Source organism: Theobroma cacao, chromosome 2 (assembly GCF_053813885.1).
Source record: "Theobroma cacao isolate CCN51 chromosome 2, ASM5381388v1, whole genome shotgun sequence".
Lineage (NCBI taxonomy): Eukaryota > Viridiplantae > Streptophyta > Magnoliopsida > Malvales > Malvaceae > Theobroma > Theobroma cacao.
The window spans coordinates 33370716-33393909 of NC_142640.1; the positions used below are offsets into that span (position 1 = coordinate 33370716).

Consider the following 23194-nt stretch of genomic DNA (forward strand, 5'->3'; position numbering starts at 1 on the left):
ATGACTTAAAATGGTAATTTGGAGTTTGAGGATCAATTTGGAGTCAAATCGGAATTTTCACTAACTAGGGGCAAAATGGTCATTTACCACTTGGGGACAAAATGGGAATTTTAGAAAAGAATTTTTTGGCCCTATTTGACTTATTGGAGTATAATTTGACTTATTGGAGTATGATTTGAGGTTTAGAAGTGAAAAATTTTAATTTCGATATAATTTAGAGTATAGGGGTAAAATGGTAATTTTGCCACCTCAGGGGCAAAATTGTAATTTTCCAGCACATGGTCCTCCTTTGTCTTCATCTTTGACCCTTGACTAAACATGTGGTGGAGATAAAATGTTTAAATTTTTAAAATTTTAAAAACGGGCCAATGACATGATGCCATGTGTCATGCCTTTATTAATTTATTATTTTCCTTTTTAAAAGGCACAAAATCAGCCCATCTTCCACCCCATGGCCGGCCAAACCAGCAAGAAGAGAGAGAAAATAAAAACAAAACCCTAGAGAGAGAAAATCAAAGAAAAAGTGTGAATTTTCAAGGAAATTAAGTGAAAAAGGTGAGATTTTTTCTATTAAGCTTGAGTTTTCTTATTCCCAAGCATTTCTCTTTATTTTCCATGATTAAATTACATGTTTTCATGATGAATTCAATTCTGAAAAAATGGGTTAGGAGAGAGAAAGTTGTTGGATTTATTTGATTTGATTTTAATTTATGTTAGTGCTTTTAGTTAGTTTAGCATATTTAGAAACAAAACAACAAGAAAAGAATTTATTTTCTCCCCCAACCATTAATGGCTGAATTTACCATGTAGTGAGTGAGGATGAGTTTGATTTTATTCTAGGAGAATTGGTTAAGGAATAATGAATTATGAGCCTAGAAAAATAATGGGAATTTTCGGAGCAAAAATACGAATTTTTACCCATTAGGGGTATTTTCGTAATTTGCTATTGAGACTGATAATTTGCACCACACTGAGGGTCATTAAGTTAATTTGGGTGCAATTGAGGTATAGAAACTGAAAAGAATTAAATTGGAGTTTAAACGGACTCGTTAGGAATTTAATCGGGTGATAAGACGAATTAGGCCAATACCGGGTTTAGATAGGTACCAGTGCATTTTTGCATTCCATATCATGCATTGGTAGTCTAAATTAGTTTAATATTTGATTTAGTACCAACTTGGTGAAACTCTCGATTTTGTACTGTGTCAAGGTGGTGAGTCCTCCGATAAAGGCAAGGAAATTGCATCCGAGGACCAGTAGACAGAGTGCTTCGAAAGTCTGCATTCTAGACATTGTGAGTAAACTTACTGTCATTTTAATTATCTAGGGTGATTTTTAGATGCTTTCATGAATTCTATGGAAAAAGGAATTTAAAAAGATAAATTTTCATGTTTTATGAATAAATGAGTTTCAATGAAATTAAATTATAAATTGTTTTGAAATTAATAGTGATTTTGAAAAATAAAGTACACGGAGACTGTTAATTGTGGTAATTTGATTGTTTAAATTAACTGGCTGATGATAAATCGAGCATGATTGGCTAGTTGGCAATTGTATTGAAATGCGAATTATTTGGTTACCTTGAAAAACTACGAATTACAAAATTGCCAAATCATGTTATTGAGTTTTATTATATGGTGGATTATATATTAATTAATCACTGCAGTAGGGGGTTTCTGTGGACCAGCCTTTTAGAGGGGCACGGTAAACCCCATTATATTCTTACCTCGAACCGAGAGGCGCGTAGGGTATCTCCTGGGGTAAAGTTTAGGGTTCACTTCACGCTAAATCACCACGTGAGGGGGAACTCAGCCAACGCCAAGAAACGGTTATGTTTTCAAAATAAAAACATGATTTATGTGAAATGTGAATTTTAATAGCCTTGGCGGTCTCGGTAGGATGCCTCGGCCAAGGTGTCCCCGAGAATGGATTTATGGCACAAGTCTAGATTTTTATGAGATTCATAAGCCTTTTTACGTATTTTGAACGAGATGTGTTCTAATTGTATAACCCAGTTTATGATGATTTACTTTATTGTCTCCATGTACTCAACTCTAGATGTTTATGATGATGTCTGTTTACTCATTGGGATTGCAAAATCTCACCCAACTCCTTTCCACCCATTTCAGGTTCAGTATAGACTGTAGATAGCTGATGTCATCGAGGACTACCATTAGATCTGCATTTTCCAAACCGTAGGTTCACAGTCCTCTTTACTTTTGTTTATTCGGGGGCCCTCTTGTTATTGTAAATTAAATTAAATATTTTGGCTTACTGTATTTCAGTATGTATAAATTTGTTTAGCTTTTACGCTATAAAAAATTATTCACGTATAACTCTATAAATATTGTTTTATAAGAAAATAGAATATTTTCCTTAATATTTCTTTTATTTTCTTATTATATTCAAATAACCGTAATTTCATTTTAAATGAAGATTTTAGACTTTTAAACTCATTTTGAATATGAATTATGTGTTTTGTACTTGTATATTACGTTTTAGCCAGTTTCAAAATTTTTGAGAAAAAAATGAGCAAAATACCTCTGTGTGGCGAAAATTTTATTTTGATTGTTTTTGATCTAAAATAGTATATATTCTCTAAAAGCTCGATATTTAACAATGATTGCTCACAGGAAAGGAAAGAAACTGATATGTAAGCCTTGCGGGGTTCCGGTTGGCATTCCGGATAATGAGTGTCAATCGGGACGTCGCGGCAATTGTCATGGGCCTGAGGGAGGTTCCGGGTCGTGACAATTTAGGTAAGAGTAAACCCATACTTATGTGCATGAAGATAAGAACACTATGTTAATTGAGCTTGTTATGCCCATATAAAAGTGGTGTTGAGATTTTGAAATATTTTATATGTGAATATGTATTGAATAGGTATTGCAGCTTAAAGGGAACTAGTGTTGATTTCAATTAAGCGATTGTGAGATTTCAAGAATTGATTGGACCTATTATAGTTCATGGATATAAGCACGTGAATTAACTTGAGAGTGAGTATTAATGATTTCTATAATTGATGTGTGGTCATGAAGTAAGAAGTTAGTAAACAAATTTGCTCTAAGGATGAGCTTGAACTTTGCTATGCATAGCAAAAGGGGAGCCAAGGGATTAAAAGACTAGATGTGGAATTGGCAGCTTGAGGTTAAATGACTTAGAAATGTCGAATCTAGTCTAAGTGCCGTATGAAGTTCTATAATTGAGACTGATATACGAATTACTTGAAAGATCAATTTAAAAGTTGATTCGGTTCAAAATGTGGTCTATGATACGAATGATCAGTCTTGAAGGTGATCTCCCCAGAGTAAGGAATTTAGAAAATGTTAATGTTTGGATATACTTTAAGAAAGAGAACTTCTGTATCCTAAGTTTAGGACAACTTTGATCTTATGATCACAAAGGCAAGGTGTGATAACTAAGTAAATTATTCACTTAATAAATGTGATTGGTTTTTGATGAATAAAGTCAAGATCTTAATATTTAATGGTGTACAATTTGATAATTATGTATTTAAGAGTTATTTAGAGACAATTCCTTCATCAAATTTGCACTAAATGCTATGATAAAGGCATATCAATGTTAATATGGAAAAGATGAAATTTGAAATTTTAGTTGCAGCTACAAAATTTGAAAGGAGATAAGTGACGCTTATAATGGATTTTTGATTCTATGAGGATTGTGAATATAAGTGTAAAAAAAGATGAAGGTATGAGATATCGATGAGGAATATCAATGTTAAGTGATGAAGTATGAATAACGGATTACAAGTGTTATAGGATGAGATGAATTTGAAAATATTGACTTTATCTATTATATGTGATGAGCACAAGAAGATATTTATGGTCATGGAAATTGTGACGTAAGCTTGGAGGGAAACCAAACGGTTGAGAATGATTAGTGTAGTAACCTTAAATATAGATGAATAACATTGATTAAGTAAACTCCAACAGCCACTGTGTTGTGGTGCTAAGAACACTTCATGTCTAAGATGCATGAATAAAATGAGACAGATGTGAAGTTGAACTTATGAGTTGACCTAAAGTCATTGAACTTGATTCTAAGTTTTGTTAACTGGAGTTTTAAGGTTTTGGAAGATATCGATATGAATGAGTTAAAGCTGAAATAGTTAAAGGCGTTCCCTTCGGGGGAGAGAAAAAGGTCTGGGGTTCGAAACTTGGTGAGAAGGTCTTGCAGGGCCTGTCGTGTCGCCCGTAGGCGCGACGAAAACGAGTAAGTCAAGTGATGGGGACCCAGACATAACAATACCTTGGAGTGGGCCCGAAGAGGATGTCACATAAATGGCTAAGTTACGGGTTAAGTGATCACATGTTGTGAGACATAAGTTTAAGATAGATATCCCCAAGGAAATACCCAAAAAAAGTTCTGCCATGGATCTAGTAAAAGCAAGCACTAAGTTTTGTGATTATAAAAAGTAAGCTATAAGCTGAGAGTAATATTAGTATTAATATTGAAAAGTACTTGAGGAGAATCTAGTTTTAAGTCTTGCAATTTCAAATACAATTTGTAAATTGGTTAAGAAAGAATGATGTTATAATTGTATGAAAGAGTGAAACTTTATTAAAGGAAGCGTATGGAAAAGCATAAGAGAATATATTAGTTTGACTTACTATAAGAGGTCAAAAGTTAGATGGCCATGAGTGGCTTGTAAGTAAACCAAGTATGTATAGGTAAGTGTGTAAGGGAGCTATGATCGATAGATAAGGGTAGAACTTTAATGATGAGATAGTGTTCGCTACGTTAGACCTTGAACTATAAAATATGGATATGTATCCACCTTATGAATACTCTGATGTGATAAATTTGAAAGACTTTTCGCAATGAGATAACATTAAAGCTTAAGGAGCAAATGGCTATACAGTCAAGTTAGACTCATGACTGACATGTCATATAAGTATGAGGAGGGGATACAAGCATAAGTATACTTGGAAATACTGGTTTGAAGCAATGATTATCCTACTGTTTTATGGAACCGATGAGGTTTTGGTCTCGACATAATTGTAGACGCAAAACATAAATTGTGAAATGTACTTCTCCACAAGTCTCAATTTATTTTTAAGTAATTATCAAGTCAAAGTATTTGATAATGGTAGGCAAAGGTTGAATTGTGTTTCAAATGTTTAGAAAATGAGGATGATACGGTTTGATTAAATGACGCTATTATGTATAAGGGAATAAAAATATGAAAATTCAAGTACTCGAGCTTGAGCTTGAACTTAAAGATCCGTTTGGTAATCATAAAATAAATTATTCAGGGAAAATATTTTCTATGTAAAATATTTTATAGGAAAATTTAATATTTTCTATTGTTTAGATAAATTGTCGAAAACATTTTCCATTGTTTGTATAATTTTTTGAACAATATTTACCCCAAACGTGTAAGTGTTTTATTATTTTGAAAGGAATAAAAGGATGTCATTATAAAACCTTATTATTTTGAAGAAAATAAAATGTGGATATTCAAACCATATTTGAGGCTAGGGATGACAGTGCTAAGGACTTAAGGCTTTAAGGCATAAGTCTTTTTTTTAGCGTGGTGGAAATTGTCTTACACCCCTCAAAGGCGTAAGACAATTTCTAAAGTCAACGAGTCTTTTACCCATTGATCCGTAAAACTTTTTCCCTTAGAACTTCATTGTCAGTCATCTAAACACCATTATATCCTGAAAATGTTTTCTAAAAAAGCTTTTACTTCAAAATAAATGCCCCTAAAATTTTCAAAATATCATCTGAGCTTGGACCCATGAACATTTTTACTCCTAACTTCAAGCCGACCTTAAGCTAAGGCAAGTAAATAAGCTTGGCTAAGATAGTGGGTTAGATTACTTGGATGATGGCCTAAATAAAGTGAGCTCTTTTCCTAGGCCTATTATTTATCTTTTACAAGGTAAAAGCTTCTTCGTAGTAGAAATTTTTTTTAATATTTTTACGAGAACAAAAAATAAGGCTACTTGCTCAACCAAATCGTACCATAACGAATATAATGATTGGCGGATCCAAAATTTTGTATGAAGGGTGGTTAACGAGTAATCACATAAGGTCATAGATCAGGTCAATGATTCAATTTAGAGGAAAAAAATTAATCACTTTTGAAATAAAATTAAATTATAATATAAAATTCATTAACAATTTAAATATAAGTTTTCAAATTCACCAACATAAATAGACATAATGTCACGACCCGGTACTCCTCTCGAGCCCGTGACAACCGCCGCGGTGTCCCGATAGACACTTTTTGCCCGAAATGTCAACTCGAAACCCCACAAGGCTTTACTATCAGTTTCTCATTTCCTTTGTGAGCAACCATTGTCAAATATCATGTTCTAAAAGATTTAAACTGTTTCCAACTAAAACTAAATAAAATATTAATTTTTGTCTCACAGGGGTATTTTGGTCATTTTTCTCAAAATTTTTGAAACTGGCTAAAACGTAATATACAAGTACAAAACACATAATTCATATTCAAAATGAGTTTAAAAGTCTAAAATCTTCATTTAAAACAAAATTACGGTTATTTGAATATAATAAGAAAATAAAAGAAATATTAAGTAAAATATTCTATTTTCTTATAAAACAATATTTATAGAGTTATACGTGAATAATTTTTATAGCGTAAAAGCTAAATAAATTTATACATACTGAAATACAATAAGCCAAAATATTTAATTTAATTTACAATAACAAGAGGGCCCCCGAATAAACAAAAGTAAAGAGGACTGTGAACCTACGGTTTGGAAAATGCAGATCCAACGGTAGTCCTCGATGAGATCAGCTATCTACAGTCTATACTGAACCTAAAATAGGTGGAAAAGAGGGTGATGAGATTATAAAATCCCAATGAGTAAACAGACATCATCATAAATATCTAGAGTTGAGTACATGGAGACAATAAAGTAAATCATCGTAAACTGAGTCTCAGCATTAGAATACATTTCATTTAAAATACGTAAAGAGGCTTATGAATCTCATAAAAATTAGGCTTGGGCCATAAATCCATTCTCAGGGACACCTTGGTCGAGGCATCCTACCGAGACCGCCAAGGCTATTAAAATTCACATTTCACATAAATCATGTTTTTGTTTTGAAAACATAGCCATTCCTTGGCGTTGGCTGAGTTCCCCCTCACGTGGTGGTTTGGCATAAAGTGATCCCTAAGCTTTACCTCAAGAAATACCCTACGCGCCTCTCCATTCGATGTAAGAATATAATGGGGTTTACCATGCCCCTCTAAAAGGCTGGTCCACAGAAACCCTCTACTGTAGTGATTAATTAATATATATAATCCACCATACAATAAAACTAAATAGCATGATATGGTAATTTTGTAATTCACAGTCTTTCAAGGTAACCAACAATTCACATTTCAATACAATTACCAACTAGCCAATCATGCCCAATTTATCATAAGCCAATCAATTTAAACAGTCAAATTGCCACAATTAACAGTCTCTGTGTACTCTATTTTTCAAAATCACTATTAATTTCAAAACAATTTATAATTTAATTTCATTAAAACACATTTATTCATAAAACATGAAAATTTACCTTTTTAAATTCCTTTTCCATAAAATTCATGAAATCATCTAAAAACCACCCTAGATAATTAAAATGATAGTAAGTTTACTCACAATGTCTAGAATGCAGACTTTCGAAGCACTCTGTCTACTAGTCCTCGAATGCAATTTCCTTGCCTTTATTAGAGGACTCACCACCTTAACACAGTACAAAATCGAGAAATTCACTAAATTGGTACTAAATTGAAATTAAACTAATTTAGACTATTAATGCATAATATGGAATGCAAAAATGCACTGGTAACTATCTAAGCTCGGTATTGGCTTAATTCGTCTTATCACCCGATTAAATTACTAACGCGTCCAATTTAATCCCAAATTAATTTTTTTCAGTTTCTATACCTCAATTGCACCCAAATTGACTTAATGTCCCTTAGTGTGGTGAAAATTATCAGTCTCGATAGCAAATTACGAAAATATCCCTAGTGGGTAAAAATTCGTATTTTTGCTCTGAAAATTCTCATTATTTTTCTAGGCTCATAATTCATCATTTCTTAACCAATTCTCTTAGAATGAAAATCAAATTCATCCTCACTCAACACATGGTAAATTCGCCCATTAATGGTTGTGGGAGAAAATAAATTCTTTTCTTGTTGTTTTGTTTCTAAATATGTTAAACTAACTAAAAACACTAACATAACTTAAAATCAAATAAATCCAACAACTTTCTCTCTCCTAACCCATTTTGATCAGCCATCAATTAATCATGAAAACATGTAATTTAAGCATGAAAAATATGGAGAAATGCTCAAGGGAAATAGATTTCAAGCTTAAGTTGAAAAATCTTACCTTTTTCACTTGTTTTCCTTGATTTTTCGCACTTTTTCTCTTGAAATTCCTCACCTAGGGTTTGTTCTTCCTCTCTTTCTCTCTCTTCCTTGCTTGGCCGAATATTTGGAGAGTAATGGGCTGATTTATGCTGTCACGACCCGGAACCTTTTTCAGGCCCATGACAATCGCCGCGACGTCCCGATTGACACTCATTATCCGGAATGCCAACCGGAACCCCGCAAGGCTTACATATCAGTTTCTTTCCTTTCCTGTGAGCAATCATTATTAAATATCGAGTTTTTAGAGAATATTTACCATTTTAGATCAAAAACAATCAAAATAAAATTTTCGCCACACAAGGGTATTTTGGTCATTTTTTTCTCAAAAATTTCAAAACTGGCTAAAACGTAATATACAAGTACAAAATACATAATTCATATTCAAAATGAGTTTAAAAGTCAAAAATCTTCATTTAAAACGAAATTACGGTTATTTGAATATTATAAGAAAATAAAAGAAATATTAAGGGAAATATTCTATTTTCTTATAAAACAATATTTATAGAGTTATACGTGAATAATTTTTATAGCGTAAAAGCTAAATAAATTTATACATACTGAAATACAATAAGCCAAAATATTTAATTTAATTTACAATAACAAGAAGGCCCCCGAATAAACAAAAGTAAAGAGGACTGTGAACCTACGGTTTGGAAAATGCAGATCCAATGGTAGTCCTCGATGAGATCAGCTATCTACAGTCTATACTGAACCTGAAATGGGTGGAAAGGAGTTGGGTGAGATTTTGCAATCCCAATGAGTAAACAGACATTATCATAAATATCTAAAGGCGAGTAAAATGGAGGCAAGTTTAAACAACAAATTTCAACCCATTTCATAATGTTTTCAATTTGTTTCTTAAACCATAAAATATTTGTAATTTACCAAAACAGTTGTTAAGGCTTATGTCTTTTATTAAAACAAGGCTCAAGCCAAAACTAATCCTCGAGGATACCTTGGCTGAGGCATCTAACCGAGTCCGCCAAGGGTGTTAAAATATTCACACGTGAAACACATTTTTATTTTTAAAAACCAGCCGTTCCTTGGCGTTGGCCGAGTTACACATTCACGTGGGGGTTCGACGTGAAGTGAGCTCTAATACTACCCCAGGAGTTACCCTCCTCGCCTCTACAACCGGAGTAACTATATAACTGGGTTTACCGTGCCCCTCTAATAGGCAGTCCACGGAAACCCGTCACTGCAGTGACTAACCCACCAATTTTAATAAAATTTTGACAGTATAACGTGGCTTTTATTTATTTATCCAGCCTGCATAGTAAAACAACTTACATAAATTTCCCAATGCATTCACAAAATATAGCCACATATACTCATTTCTCATAAGCCATTCCTAGGAAAATATATATTTTTCAAGTCAATTTGTAGCCTCCAATTACTCAATTTCATAATCAATACAATATTTTTTTTATTTGTCACATTTATTCCTAAAACATCAAAAATCCCGTTTTAATCTCGTTCTCATTTCATAAAATACATAAAGGGCATTTAAAATAAACTCTAGATAATTTACAATAATAATAAGTTTACTCACCGTTTGTACAAACTAAAAGCTTTCTAAGCGCCCCGATCACTACTTGTCGGGTACGACTTCTTTGCCTTTTCCGGAAGGCTCTCCTCCTAGACACAGTACAAAAATTTACACAATTCATCACATTGATGCTAAATCACTATATAATTAACTTAAATCCTATACTAATGCATGGTATGAAATGCAATAGCCTAAAACGGCTTAAATGCGGTATTAACCTATTTTTGGCACTTTGCCCGATAAATTGCTAACGCACTCCATTTTAGCTCTAAATCATCCCATTCTCTCTCCAACATTTCTAACCATTAAATATCAGCCAATAACCTTCTAAAAACAACAAAATCAGCTCACTCCCTTCCTTGGAAAATTCGGCCAAAAATGGGACATTAAGTCGGTTAATTTTCTACTTTGTTTTTCTATCACGTTTAATCGTTTTTCATCATTTTCTCTTCATTTTCCTTAGAATAAAATCAATTCATCATCATTGTACAGCATTGAGCATCCAGCCAAGAGTGGTTATTGTGAAAATTTACTGATTTCTTGCCCAATTTAATTTCTAAACACATTTAACTAACTAAAACTATCAATTTAACTAAAAATCAAAACCTAAAAATTTTAATTTCTCTCTCCTAGAATTTCGTCCAGCCCTTGATATCACTTTTTGATCTCTCTCCTCAAGCATGCTAAATGGAAATAAAGGCATAGGAAAGGTAGAAATCAAGCTAAAATCGAAAAATCTTACCGTTAGACGCGTAAACGGTCGAAAACCGCGAATTTCCCTTTGAATTTTCTTGTTTCTCTTTGGTTTTTCTTTTTTTCTTCCTTTTTTCTCTATTTCCTCTCTTGTTCTTCCTTATGGCCGGCCAGCACTCAAAATTTGGGTTTAAATGGCTGACTTTTCATTAAAATAATATTATTTCATTAAAAAATGCCATGTGTCACTTTCCCATTGGCCCATTTTTAAAATTTCATCCATTTGTTTCTAAATTTTCACCATACACTTGTCCCACATATCCATAGCTTAGATAAAATTCTCAGACTTATCCAAAGTCTCGGTGGAGTAATTTTTTGAAATTTACACTTTTGCCCCCGCAAAAGTCAAAAATTACATTTTTGCCCCAAAAATTGAAAAATTACCCATAGACATATTTTTCATCCCTTATACTCATACCATTCTCGAATTTGTCAAATTTGATCTAAATTCTCTCAAAATCTCAAATTTTGTCTGTGGGTGGCAAAATTACGATTTTGCCCCTACACTCCAAAAATCACCAGAATTAAACTTTTTCACTTCCTATCATTAAATTATACTCCAAATAGTTAATCTTGATCAAAAATTTCACTCCATGATCAAATTATTATCTTAGGTGGCAAAATGACGATTTTGCCCTTGAACATCAAAATTTCCAATTTTACCCCAAATGAACCCTCGAACTCCGAACAATCATTTTTTTAATTCCTGGACTATAAAATATTAAATTTCATCCTACAATTCCTATTTGAACTAGTTCGAGGTTAAATCAATTTAAGTGTACCGTTAGGTACAATATCGAGTTTCGTCTTTTCTTATGTGCTTTCCTAGCATAATAACATGCTACTCAGTGCATGTATGTCATGACATGTATTTATAGGGTCGAGTTTTACATATGCTGATTTTTTAGTTAAATAATAAAATATCCTAAGTTTGACACATGGCATTTTCTTATTGGTTTATTTTTAAAATTTAAAAAATTTAAACATTTTATCTCCACCACATGATTAGTCAAGGGTCAAAAATGAAGATAAGGGAAGACCATGTGCTGGAAAAAATGTCCTGATGGTGGAAAATTACAATTTTGCCCCTAGGGTGGCAAAATTACCATTTTACCCTTTTACTCCAAATCATACCGAAATTAAAATTTTTCACTTCTAAACCTCAAATCATACTCGAATAAGTCAAATTATACTCTAATAAGACAAATGGGGTTAAAAAATCTTTTCTAAAATTTCCATTTTGTCCCTAGGTGGCAAATGATCATTTTGCCCTTGGATAGTGAAAATTTCGATTTGACTCCAAATTGATCCTCAAACTCCGAATTACCATTTTGAGTCATCCTTGGACTGTGACGCTCTTAATCTCACCTTAAAATTCCTATTTGATCTAGTTAGAGGATTAAATCAACTTTATTGTACCTCTAGGTACAATACCGACTTTTGTAAATTTTTCAGGACTCTCCTAGCATGCAATCATGCTATCATCCCATGTATGTCATGAATAGTATTTTATAAGGTCGGGCTTTCACCATTGGAATGCTCTTCCACAATACTTTCACCATTGGAATGTTCTTGTTCCTTAGCACTCGATCCTTTCGATCTAGAATACGTACAGGCTGCACCTCGAACTTCAAATCCTCATGCAACTTAATGGGAGGTGTCTCTAAAATGTGAGAGGGATTGGGAACATACTTTTTCAACATCGAGACGTGGAAGACATTATGAATCCGTTCTAACTCTGAGGGTAATTCAAGTTTGTAAGCCACTGGCCCAATCCTTTCAATGATACGAAAGGGTCCAATGTATCTTGGATTGAGCTTTCCCCTCTTCGCGAATCGAATCACACCTTTCATCATCCAATAAATACCACAAATTATCACAATAGTATAATCAAATAAGATTTAATACTTGAAATTTTCAAATTATTACCTTTCTAAGGAGAAACCTTAAGAAATACTTTATCGTCGACTTCAAACTCCAAATCTTTCCTTCGTTTATCCGAATAATTCTTCTACCTATCTTGAGCTGTCTTTAACCGCTCTCGGATAACCTTGACCTTATCATTTGTCAGATCAATCAATTCCACATTCACCAATTTTCTCTCACCTACTTCATCCCAACAGAGCGGAGTTCGGCACTTCCTTCCATACAAAGCCTCGTATGGTGCCATCCCAATACTAGACTTAAAATTGTTATTATACGTGAACTCCACCAATGGCAAGTGTCTGTCCCAACTCCCAATAAAGGCAATGACACAAGCTCGTAACATATCCTCCAAGGTCTGAATAGTTCTCTTAGATTGACCATCTGTCTGTGGATGAAAGGCAGTACTAAATCTCAATTTAGTTCCAAGAGCTTCCTGAAATTTCAGCCAAAATCGAGAAGTAAATAGAGGGTCTCCATCTGACACAATAGAAACTGGAACTCCATGTAATCTCACAACCTCATCTATATAAAGTCTTGCCAGCCTCTCAATAGAATACGTGCTATGGATAGCCAAGAAATGGGTGGACTTAGTCAATTTGTCCACAATCACCCAAATAGCATCCTTCCCACTTTGTGTCTGCGACAAACCCCATACAAAGTCCATAGTCACGTGTTCCCACTTCCATTCAGGAATCGGTAAAGGCTGAAGAGTACCTGATGATTTTTGATGCTCCGCCTTGATCTGTTGGCATGTGAGACATTTCGCTACAAACTCTGCTATGTCTCGTTTCATACCCGACCACCAATAACTTTCTTTAATAGTCCGATACATCTTGGTCCTTTCGGGATGTAAAGCGTAGGCGAAAGAATGAGCTTCCTCCAAAATAGCTCGTCTCAATTGATCATCCTTAGGGACACAAATTTGGTCTCTAAGCATCAAAGTACCATCATTCGTTGAGTTTAAATTCACTAGTTTCTCCATCTTGCAGCTTTTGAACTTCCCGTTTCAACCAATCATCAAATTTATGCAATTCTCTGATCTGATTCAACAATGAAGGTCTCACGACGAAACTAGCAAGTGGGGTTCCATCCTCACCATTATTCAACTGGATCCCTAGAGATTTCATCTCAAGTAATATCGAAAAATAAGAACTCTGAAGTACTGCTAATGAAGATGAGGATTTACGACTTAAAGTATCCGCTACAACATTTGCCTTCTCGGATGATAATTAATCACCAAGTCGTAATCCTTAATCAACTCCAACCATCGTCTCTGTCTCAAATTAAGCTCTTTTTGGGTGAGCAAATATTTCAAGCTTTTATGATCAGTAAAAATCCGGCAATGCTTACCATATAAATAATGTCTCCAAATCTTCAATGCGAAGACCACTGCTGCTAACTCCAAGTCATGAGTAGGGTAATTCATCTCGTGCTTCTTCAACTGCCGGGAAGCATAAGTTATTACCTTCTCATCTTGCATCAACACACAACCACAAATTCTTTTCCATTTACAAGAAGTGTTAAGACGAGAGCAGAGGTTAACCGGTTCTTTAGCTCCTGAAATCGATTCTCACAAACATCGTCCCACTCATACTTAACTCCTTTATGAGTCAAACGAGTCAGAGGAGTTGCTATCAAAGAAAATCCCTGAATAAATCTCTGGTAATAACCGGCTAAGCCAAGGAAACTATGAATCTCAGTTGCCGTTCTCGGTTGCTCCCATTGCAAGATTGCCTCAATCTTCTTAGGATCAGCATAAATTCCAGCTCCGGACACCACATGTCCCAAGAAAACCACTTCCTTCAAACAGAATTCACATTTAGAGAACTTGACATAGAGTTGCCTCTCGCGCAAAGTTTGCAACACAATGCGCAAATGGACAGCATGTTCATCATCATTCTTCGAATAAACCAGGATGTCATCTATGAATACTATCACAAACATATCCAAGTATGGATGGAACACCCTGTTCATAAGATCCATAAAAACTGCCAGGGCATTAGTCAAACCAAACGGCATCACTAGAAACTCATAATGCCCATAACGCGTCCTGAAGGCAGTCTTGGGTACATCCCGTTCCTTAATCCTCAACTGATAGTACCCAAATCTCAAATCAATCTTAGAGAATACCATAACACCTCGTAATTGATCAAAAATATCATCTATCCGGGGTAAAGGGTATTTATTCTTGATGGTCACTTAGTTCAGCTGACGATAATCGATACACAATTGAAGAATGCCATCCTTCTTCTTTACAAATAGGACTAGTGCTCCCCAAGGAGAAATGCTAGGGTGAATGAAACCTTTATCCACCAAATCTTGCAACTGGACTTTCAGTTCTTTCAACTCTATCTGAGCAATTCTATATGGAGGGATAGAAATAGGTGTGGTACCCGGAAGTAAATCAATAGGAAACTCAAACTCTCGATCAGGAGGTAGTCCCAGTAAATCATCAAGAAATACATCAGGAAACTCACTTACTATTGGGACATCCTCTAACTTAGGTTCCCCCTTTGAAGTATCAATCACGTATGTCAAATAAGCCGTATACCCTTTTTACACTAATTTCGAAGCTTTGATGGTCGAGATTACACAAGACGGTAATACTCGACGTTCCCCTACAAATACAATCTCTGCTCCCTCCGAATTTCGAAGGATAACTTTTTTTCGAAAACAATCCACATTTGCCCGATGTGCAGTTAACCAGTCCATACCCAATATTAAATCAAAATCCAAGATCTCTAGAGGAATTAAGTCACCCCTAAATTCTTCCTCACCTACCCTTACCCCACAGTCTCTATAACAAGTATTTCTAATCAACTGTTCTCCTAGAGGGGTATGCACTACAATTTCTCCCTCTAATGGTGACAGGTTTCTATCAGTAATTGATGCAAATGTCGTACTCACATAAGATCTATCTGAGCCAGAATCTATCAAAACATAAGTATCTTTATCAAATAAAGACATAATACCTGTCACTGTTCCAGGTCAGAACCATGCCTTATCTTCCGTCACAGCAAAAACTCTTGTTGAAGTTCGAGTCTGTGGTCTCAAAGGTGGATGCGCCGGGGTGTTACTCTCCACACCGGCCTGTATGGATACTCCCTGTCTCGGTGGTAACCCAGAAGAATCTCTTCTCTACATATCAGTACGAGCTGGTGGATATGATGCAGCTACAGTGGCTCGTCCTAACCGTGGGTAATTACTCCTAATATGACCTGTCTGTCCACATTGAAAACATCTTATTGGCCCTCTACATAGCCCACTATGATAATTCCCATAATTTCTGCATCTGTCAAACCTCCGGAACTCTTCCCAGAACCAGTCATAGCAGGTCTGCTAAACCTTGAAGGTCTCTGCTGTGATGGTAGAAATGGAGGTCGAGGAGATGTCACGGAAACAGAAGTAATGCTCCCTGAATTCGCTGAGTCCTTCCCTCTTTTTACTGGCTGACTAGAAGACATACCAGGATTCCTCTTTTTTGCAAACTTAGTCCGAATCTTTCTATTCTCAGTTGCGAACTTCTCAGCCCGTAAAGCCATCTGTACCACATTCTTATGTGGCTCCCTACCAGTCACTGTCATCCGCTCTCTAATCTCATTACGGAGCCCTTCCTTGAAATAACTGGCCTTATCCTACTCCGATTTCACCAGATCTAGCACATATAACATTACCTAGTTAAAACGAGTCTCGTACTCCTATACAGTTAGATTCTCCTATCTCAAACTCAAAAATTCTCTTTTCTTTTCCTTCTAATGAAAGTAAGTGAAATACTGACCATCGAATTCCTTGAGAAAATCGGACCATGTTTGAGGAGTAGTGGAATGGGACTTCACCGAATTCCACCAGGTACGAGCCCTCTTCTCTAATAATCTTGTAACCACCATTAACTTCATGTCATCATCTAATCCCATATCAGAGAGAGTCTCTGAAACTTGATTAATCCAGTCCTTTGCCACAATGGCATCCAACTCACCCATGAAAGACACACAACTGAGCTGTCTAGCCTCCTTTAGCTTCTTAGAAATGGATACATCCTGTATTGGTGGTGGAACTAAAGGAGTAGTTGGAGGCACTATAGGTGGAACTTGACCAGTCTGAGCTTGACTAGCCATTGTAGTAAAGAAAGCTGTCAATGCCTGTGTTGCCTCGATAGGCATGGCGGGAATACCAGTAGGTGGCTGAGGAGGTGGAGGATGTGGAGGACCATCGGCCTGCTCAACAGTAGGTGCTGTCCGAATGGTAGACACAACCGATTCTTCCCCTACTGCATCTAGCTGATGACGTTGGGAACGACCTCTTCCCCTCCCAACCGATCTAGTGAGAGGTGGGCGTCCGCGTCGAGGAGGCATTATAATCTATAAAAGAATACGAGCAAGTTTAGGTAACCTTAGGCTCTATATGCAGATGCATGCATTCTATTCAACCTACCCTAACTTAATCCGATGCCACACTGATACTGTAAATTTTTAAAACCACTTTAAAACTAAAAACTTTAATCTTTAAAATCAAAAGCTCTGATACCAATCGAATTGTCACGACCCGATACTCCCCTTGAGCCCGTGACAACCCGCGGTGTCTCGGTAGACACTTATTGCCCGAAATGTCAACTCGAAACCCCGCAAGACTTTACTATCAGTTTCTCATTTCCCTTGTGAGCAACCATTGTCAAATATCATGTTCTAAATGATTTTAAACTGTTTTCAACTAAAAATAAATAAAATATTAATTTTTGTCTCACATGGGTATTTTGGTCATTTTTTCTCAAAATTTTTGAACCTGGCTAAAACGTAATATACAAGTACAAAACACATAATTCATATTCAAAATGAGTTTAAAAGTCTAAAATCTTCATTTGAAACAAATTACAATTATTTGAATATAATAAGAAAATAAAAGAAATATTAAGTAAAATATTATATTTTCTTATAAAAAATATTTATAGAGTTATACGTGAATAATTTTTATAGCGTAAAAGCTAAATAAATTTATACATACTGAAATACAGTAAGCCAAAATATTTAATTTAATTTACAATAACAAGAGGGCCCCCGAATAAACAAAAGTAAAGAGGACTGTGAACTTACGGTTTAGAAAATGCAAATCCAACGGTAGTCCTCGATGAGATCAGCTATCTACAGTCTATACTGAACCTGAAATGGGTGAAAAGGAGGGTGGTGAGATTATAAAATCCCAATGAGTAAACAGACATTATCATAAATATCTAGAGTTGAGTACATGGAGACAATAAAGTAAATCATCGTAAACTGAGTATCAGCATTAGAATACATTTCATTTAAAATACGTAAAGAGGCTTATGAATCTCATTAAAATTAGGCTTGCGCCATAAATCCATTCTCAGGGACACCCTGGCCGAGGCATCCTACTAAGACCGCCAAGGCTATTAAAATTCACATTTCACATAAATCATGTTTTTGTTTTGAAAACATAGCCATTCCTTGGCGTTGGCTGAGTTCCCCTTCACGTGGTGGTTTGGCGTGAAGTGAACCCTAAGCTTTACCCCAGGAGATACCCTACGTGCCTCTTCGTTCGAGGTAAGAATATAATGGGGTTTACCATTTCCCTCTAAAAGGCTGGTCCACAGAAACCCCCTACTGCAGTGATTAATTAATATATATAATCCACCATACAATAAATCTCAATAACATGATATGGGAATTTTGTAATTCACAGTCTTTCAAGGCAACCAAACAATTCACATTTCAATACAATTGCCAATGTCACGACCTGATACTCCCCTCGAGCCCGTGACAACCGTCGCGGTGTCTCGGTAGACACTCATTGCTTGAAATGTCAACCCGAAACCTCGCAAGGCTTTACTATCAGTTTCTCTGTTCCTTTGTGAGCAACCATTGTCAAATATCGTGCTCTAAAAGAATTTAAACTGTTTCCAACTTAAAACAAATAAAATATTAATTTTCGTCTCATAGGGGTATTTTTGTCATTTTTCTCAAAAATTTCAAAATTGACTAAAATGTAATACACAAGTACAAAACACATAATTCATATTCAAAATGAGTTTAAAAGTCTAAAATCTTCATTTAAAACAAAATTATGGTTATTTGAATAGAATAAGAAAATAAAAGAAATATTAAGTAAAATATTCTATTTTCGTATAAAACAATATTTATAGAGTTATACGTAAATAATTTTTGTAGCGTAAAAGCTAAATAAATTTATACATATTGTAATACAGTAAGCCAAAATATTTAATTTAATTTACAATAACAAGAGGGCCCCCGAATAAAAAAAAGTAAAGAGGACTGTGAACCTACGGTTTGGAAAATGCAGATCCAACGGTAGTCCTCGATGAGATAAGCTATCTACAGTCTATACTGAACCTGAAATAGGTGGAAAGGAGGGTGGTGAGATTATAAAATCCCAATGAGTAAACAAACATCATCATAAATATCTAGAGTTGAGTACATGGAGACAATAAAGTAAATCATCGTAAACTAAGTCTCAGCATTAGAATACATTTCATTTAAAATACGTAGAAAGGCTTATGGATTTCATAAAAACTAGGCTTGTGTCATAAATCCATTCTCGGGGACACCTTGGTTGAGGCATCCTACCAAGACCGCCTAGGCTATTAAAATTCACATTTCACATAAATCATATTTTTGTTTTGAAAACATAGTCGTTCCTTGGCATTGGCTGAGTTCCCCCTCACTTGGTAGTTTGGCGTGAAGTGAACCCTAAGCTTTACCCTAGGAGATACCCTACGCGCCTCTCCGTTCGAGGTAATAATATAATGGGGTTTACCGTGCCCCTCTAAAAGGCTGGTCCACAGAAACCCCCTACTGCAGTGATTAATTAATATATATAATCCACCATACAATAAAACTCAATAACATGATATGACAATTTTGTAATTCACAGTATTTCAAGGCAACCAAACAATTCGCATTTCAATACAATTGCCAACTAGCCAATCATGCCCGATTTATCATACGCCAATCAATTTAAACAATCAAATTGCCACAATTAACAGTCTTCGTGTGCTCTATTTTTCAAAATCACTATTAATTTCAAAACAATTTATAATTTAAATTCATTGAAACACATTTATTCATAAAACATGAAAATTTACCTTTTTAAATTCCTTTTTCCATAAAATTCATGAAATCATCTAAAAACCACCCTAGATAATTAAAATGATAGTAAGTTTACTCACAATGTCTAGAATGCAGACTTTCGAAGCACTCTGTGTACTGGTCCTCGGATGTAATTTCCTTGCCTTTATCGGAGGACTCACCACCTTGACACAGTACAAAATCGAGAAATTCACTAAATTGGTACTAAATTAAAATTAAACTAATTTAGACTATTAATGCATAATATGGAATGCAAAAATGCACTGGTAACTATCTAAACTCGGTATTGGCCTAATTCGTCTTATCACCCGATTAAATTACTAACGCATCCAATTTAATCCCAAATTAATTTTTTTCAGTTTCTATACCTCAATTGCACCCAAATTGACTTAATGTCCCTCAGTGTGGTGCAAATTATCAGTCTCGATAGCAAATTATGAAAATACCCCTAGTGGGCAAAAATTCATATTTTTGCTCCGAAAATTCTCATTATTTTTCTAGGCTCATAATTCATCATTTCTTAACCAATTCTCCTAGAATGAAAATCAAATTCATCCTCACTCAACACATGGTAAATTCGCCCATTAATGGTTGTGGGAGAAAATAAATTCTTTTCTTGTTGTTTTGTTTCTAAATATGCTAAACTAACTAAAAACACTAACGTAACTTAAAATCAAATAAATCCAACAACTTTCTCTCTCCTAATCCATTTTGATCAGCCATCAATTCATCATGAAAAAATATAATTTAAGCATGGAAAATATGGAGAAATGCTCAAGGGAAATAGATTTCAAGCTTAAGTTGAAAAATCCTACCTTTTTCACTTGTTTTCCTTGATTTTCCACACTTTTTCTCTTGAAATTCCTCACCTAGGGTTTGTTCTTCCTCTCTTTCTCTCTCTTCCTTGCTTGGCCGAATATTTGGAGAGTAATGGGCTGATTTATGCTATTTTTTAGTTAAATAATAAAATATCCTAAGCTTTACACATGGCATTTTCTTATTGGTCTATTTTTAAAATTTTAAAAATTTAAACATTTTATCTCCACCACATGAATAGTCAAGGGTAAAAAATGAAGATAAGGGAAGACCATGTGCTGGAAAAAATGTCCTGATGGTGGAAAATTACAATTTTGCCCCTAGGGTGGCAAAATTACCATTTTACCCTTTTACTCTAACTTATACCGAAATTAAAATTTTTCACTTCTAAACCTCAAATCATACTCCAATAAGTCAAATTATACTCCAATAAGTCAAATAGGGTCAAAAAAATCTTTTCTAAAGTTCTCATTTTGTCCTCAAGTGGCAAATGACCATTTTGCCCCTGGATAGTGAAAATTTTGATTTGACTCCAAATTGATCCTTAAACTCCGAATTACCATTTTGAGTCATCCTTGGACTGTGACGCTCTTAATCTCATCTTAAAATTCCTATTTGATCTAGTTCGAGGATTAAATCAACTTTATTGTACCTTTAAGTACAATACCAACTTTTGTAAATTTTTTGGGACTCTCCTAGCATGCAATCATGCTATCATCACATGTATGTCATGAATAGTATTTTGTAAGGTCGGGCTTTACACATAAAGTAAAAAGAAATTAACATTAGATTTTCACATTAGGCATTGTAAGTTGTGTTCAACATGCTTTCATGCTTTCAAATTCATTGATTACTATATCTATACCAATGAAAAATACATTACACTAATTGAACTACAATATCCTTTATAAATTCAAATATTAATAATATAACCAAATGTAAAAATTAAAATTGAATTGGGATTTGGGAATTAAAGAAACATTAACTATGAATTATGACATATTCATCTTAAATGTTAAGGATTTCAAATTGAGCAAATTGTGAGAAATAATCAACATGATAAGCCCATTTCAAAAATAACCTTTAATATAAAGTTAACTAGTTTTACCCAACTTTTGTGATGATAGGACAAAAATACCCTTAAAACCATTTTAGACAAATTAAATGCTCTTAATTTTTCTCTCCCACCATCCATCTACTGTGTTCCCCATTTTTCACTCTTGTCATCCAACTCCCTTTAATTTTATGACCATCACCATTTCTCTTTGTCTATCTCTCGCCATCTTGCCATATTGTTGTCAATCTATAAACCAAAGAGCATGACATGGCAAGTAACAACATGTTCTTGGATTTATTAGTTTACATTTACAAAACCTTTTTTCAGTCTATCTTTCACCATCTCGTCATATCATCGTCAATCCACAAACTAAAAGGCATAGCATGGAGAGTAAAAATATGTTCTTGCATTTATTGATATTGAGTTTTTCAGTGATTCAAGTCTGGTAGAACATGCCATGGCATGTAACATTAGTAAAAGAAATGAAGCTTTGGCATGTAATATCCGATGTTGAAACTTTCGCTTTGGCATATAACATCTAATGCTAACGCTTTGACCTTAATGTGTAACATCTGCTATTGAAGCTTTGGTGTGTAACATCTTTTGTTGAAGTGTGTAACATTTGCTTAGGCTTGCAGTGTCGTTTTGTTTTTTTTTTTGTTCTTTTTAGCTGCTGTAGATACATCTACAAGTTAATAGTTTTTGATATTATATATATATATATATATGTAAAGTCCGACCTTATAAAATACTTGTCATGACATACATGTGATGGATAGCATGTTTGCATGCTAGAAGAGTCCCGAAGAATTTACAAAAGGCGGTATTGTACCTAGAGGTACAACAAAGTTGATTTAAGCCTCGAATTAGATCAAATAGAGATTTTAGGGTGAAATTGAAAATTTTAAAGTCTCAGAATGACTTAGAATGGTGATTCAGAGTTCGAGGACCAATTTGGAGTCAAATTGGAAATTTCACTATCTAGGGGCAAAATGGTAATTTTGCCACTCGAGGACAAAATGGGAATTTTTTTTGAAAGATTTTGATCATATTTGACTTATTGGAGATTTGAGGTTGAGAAGTGAAAAATTTGTAATCCCAGTAGTTTTCGGAGCATAGGGGTAAAATGGTAATTTTGCCACTTCAAGGGCAAAACATTAATTTTCCACCGCCAAGACACATGTCCAGCACATGAATTTTACCCAATATTATCATGGATAATTGAAGGAATTTATATGGTGGAGAGAGAAAGCTTAGTAGTTAAGAAATAAAAATGGACGAATGAAATGGTGACACATGGCATATTTATAACCATTAAATATTTGGCTTATAAATTAACACAAATCAGCCCATTTTCTCTTCATATGGCTGGCCAAACCAAGAGAAAAGGAAGAACAAAGGGAGAAAAGAAAAACAAAAACCCTAGGTGGGAAAATTCAAAGGAAAATTGGTGGATTTCAAGGAATCAAGCAATCAAAGGTAAAATTTCTTGATTTTGACTTGTGATCTACCTTTCCCATGCATTTCTCCTTATTTTTCATGGTTAGATT

At 34.6% G+C, this 23194-nt stretch overlaps 1 long non-coding RNA gene across 1 annotated transcript in view; it reads left to right on the forward strand.

Moving 5' to 3' along the window:
* Window positions 1–455: 455 nt before the first annotated feature.
* The window catches only part of LOC148764176 (uncharacterized), a 41256-nt gene continuing 18517 nt past the window's right edge, over window positions 456–23194 (forward strand). Inside the window, exons 1-2 of the long non-coding RNA XR_016024448.1 lie at window positions 456–555; window positions 1211–1294. This is a non-coding gene — a long non-coding RNA (uncharacterized LOC148764176). The remainder of the gene's footprint in view (window positions 556–1210; window positions 1295–23194) is intronic.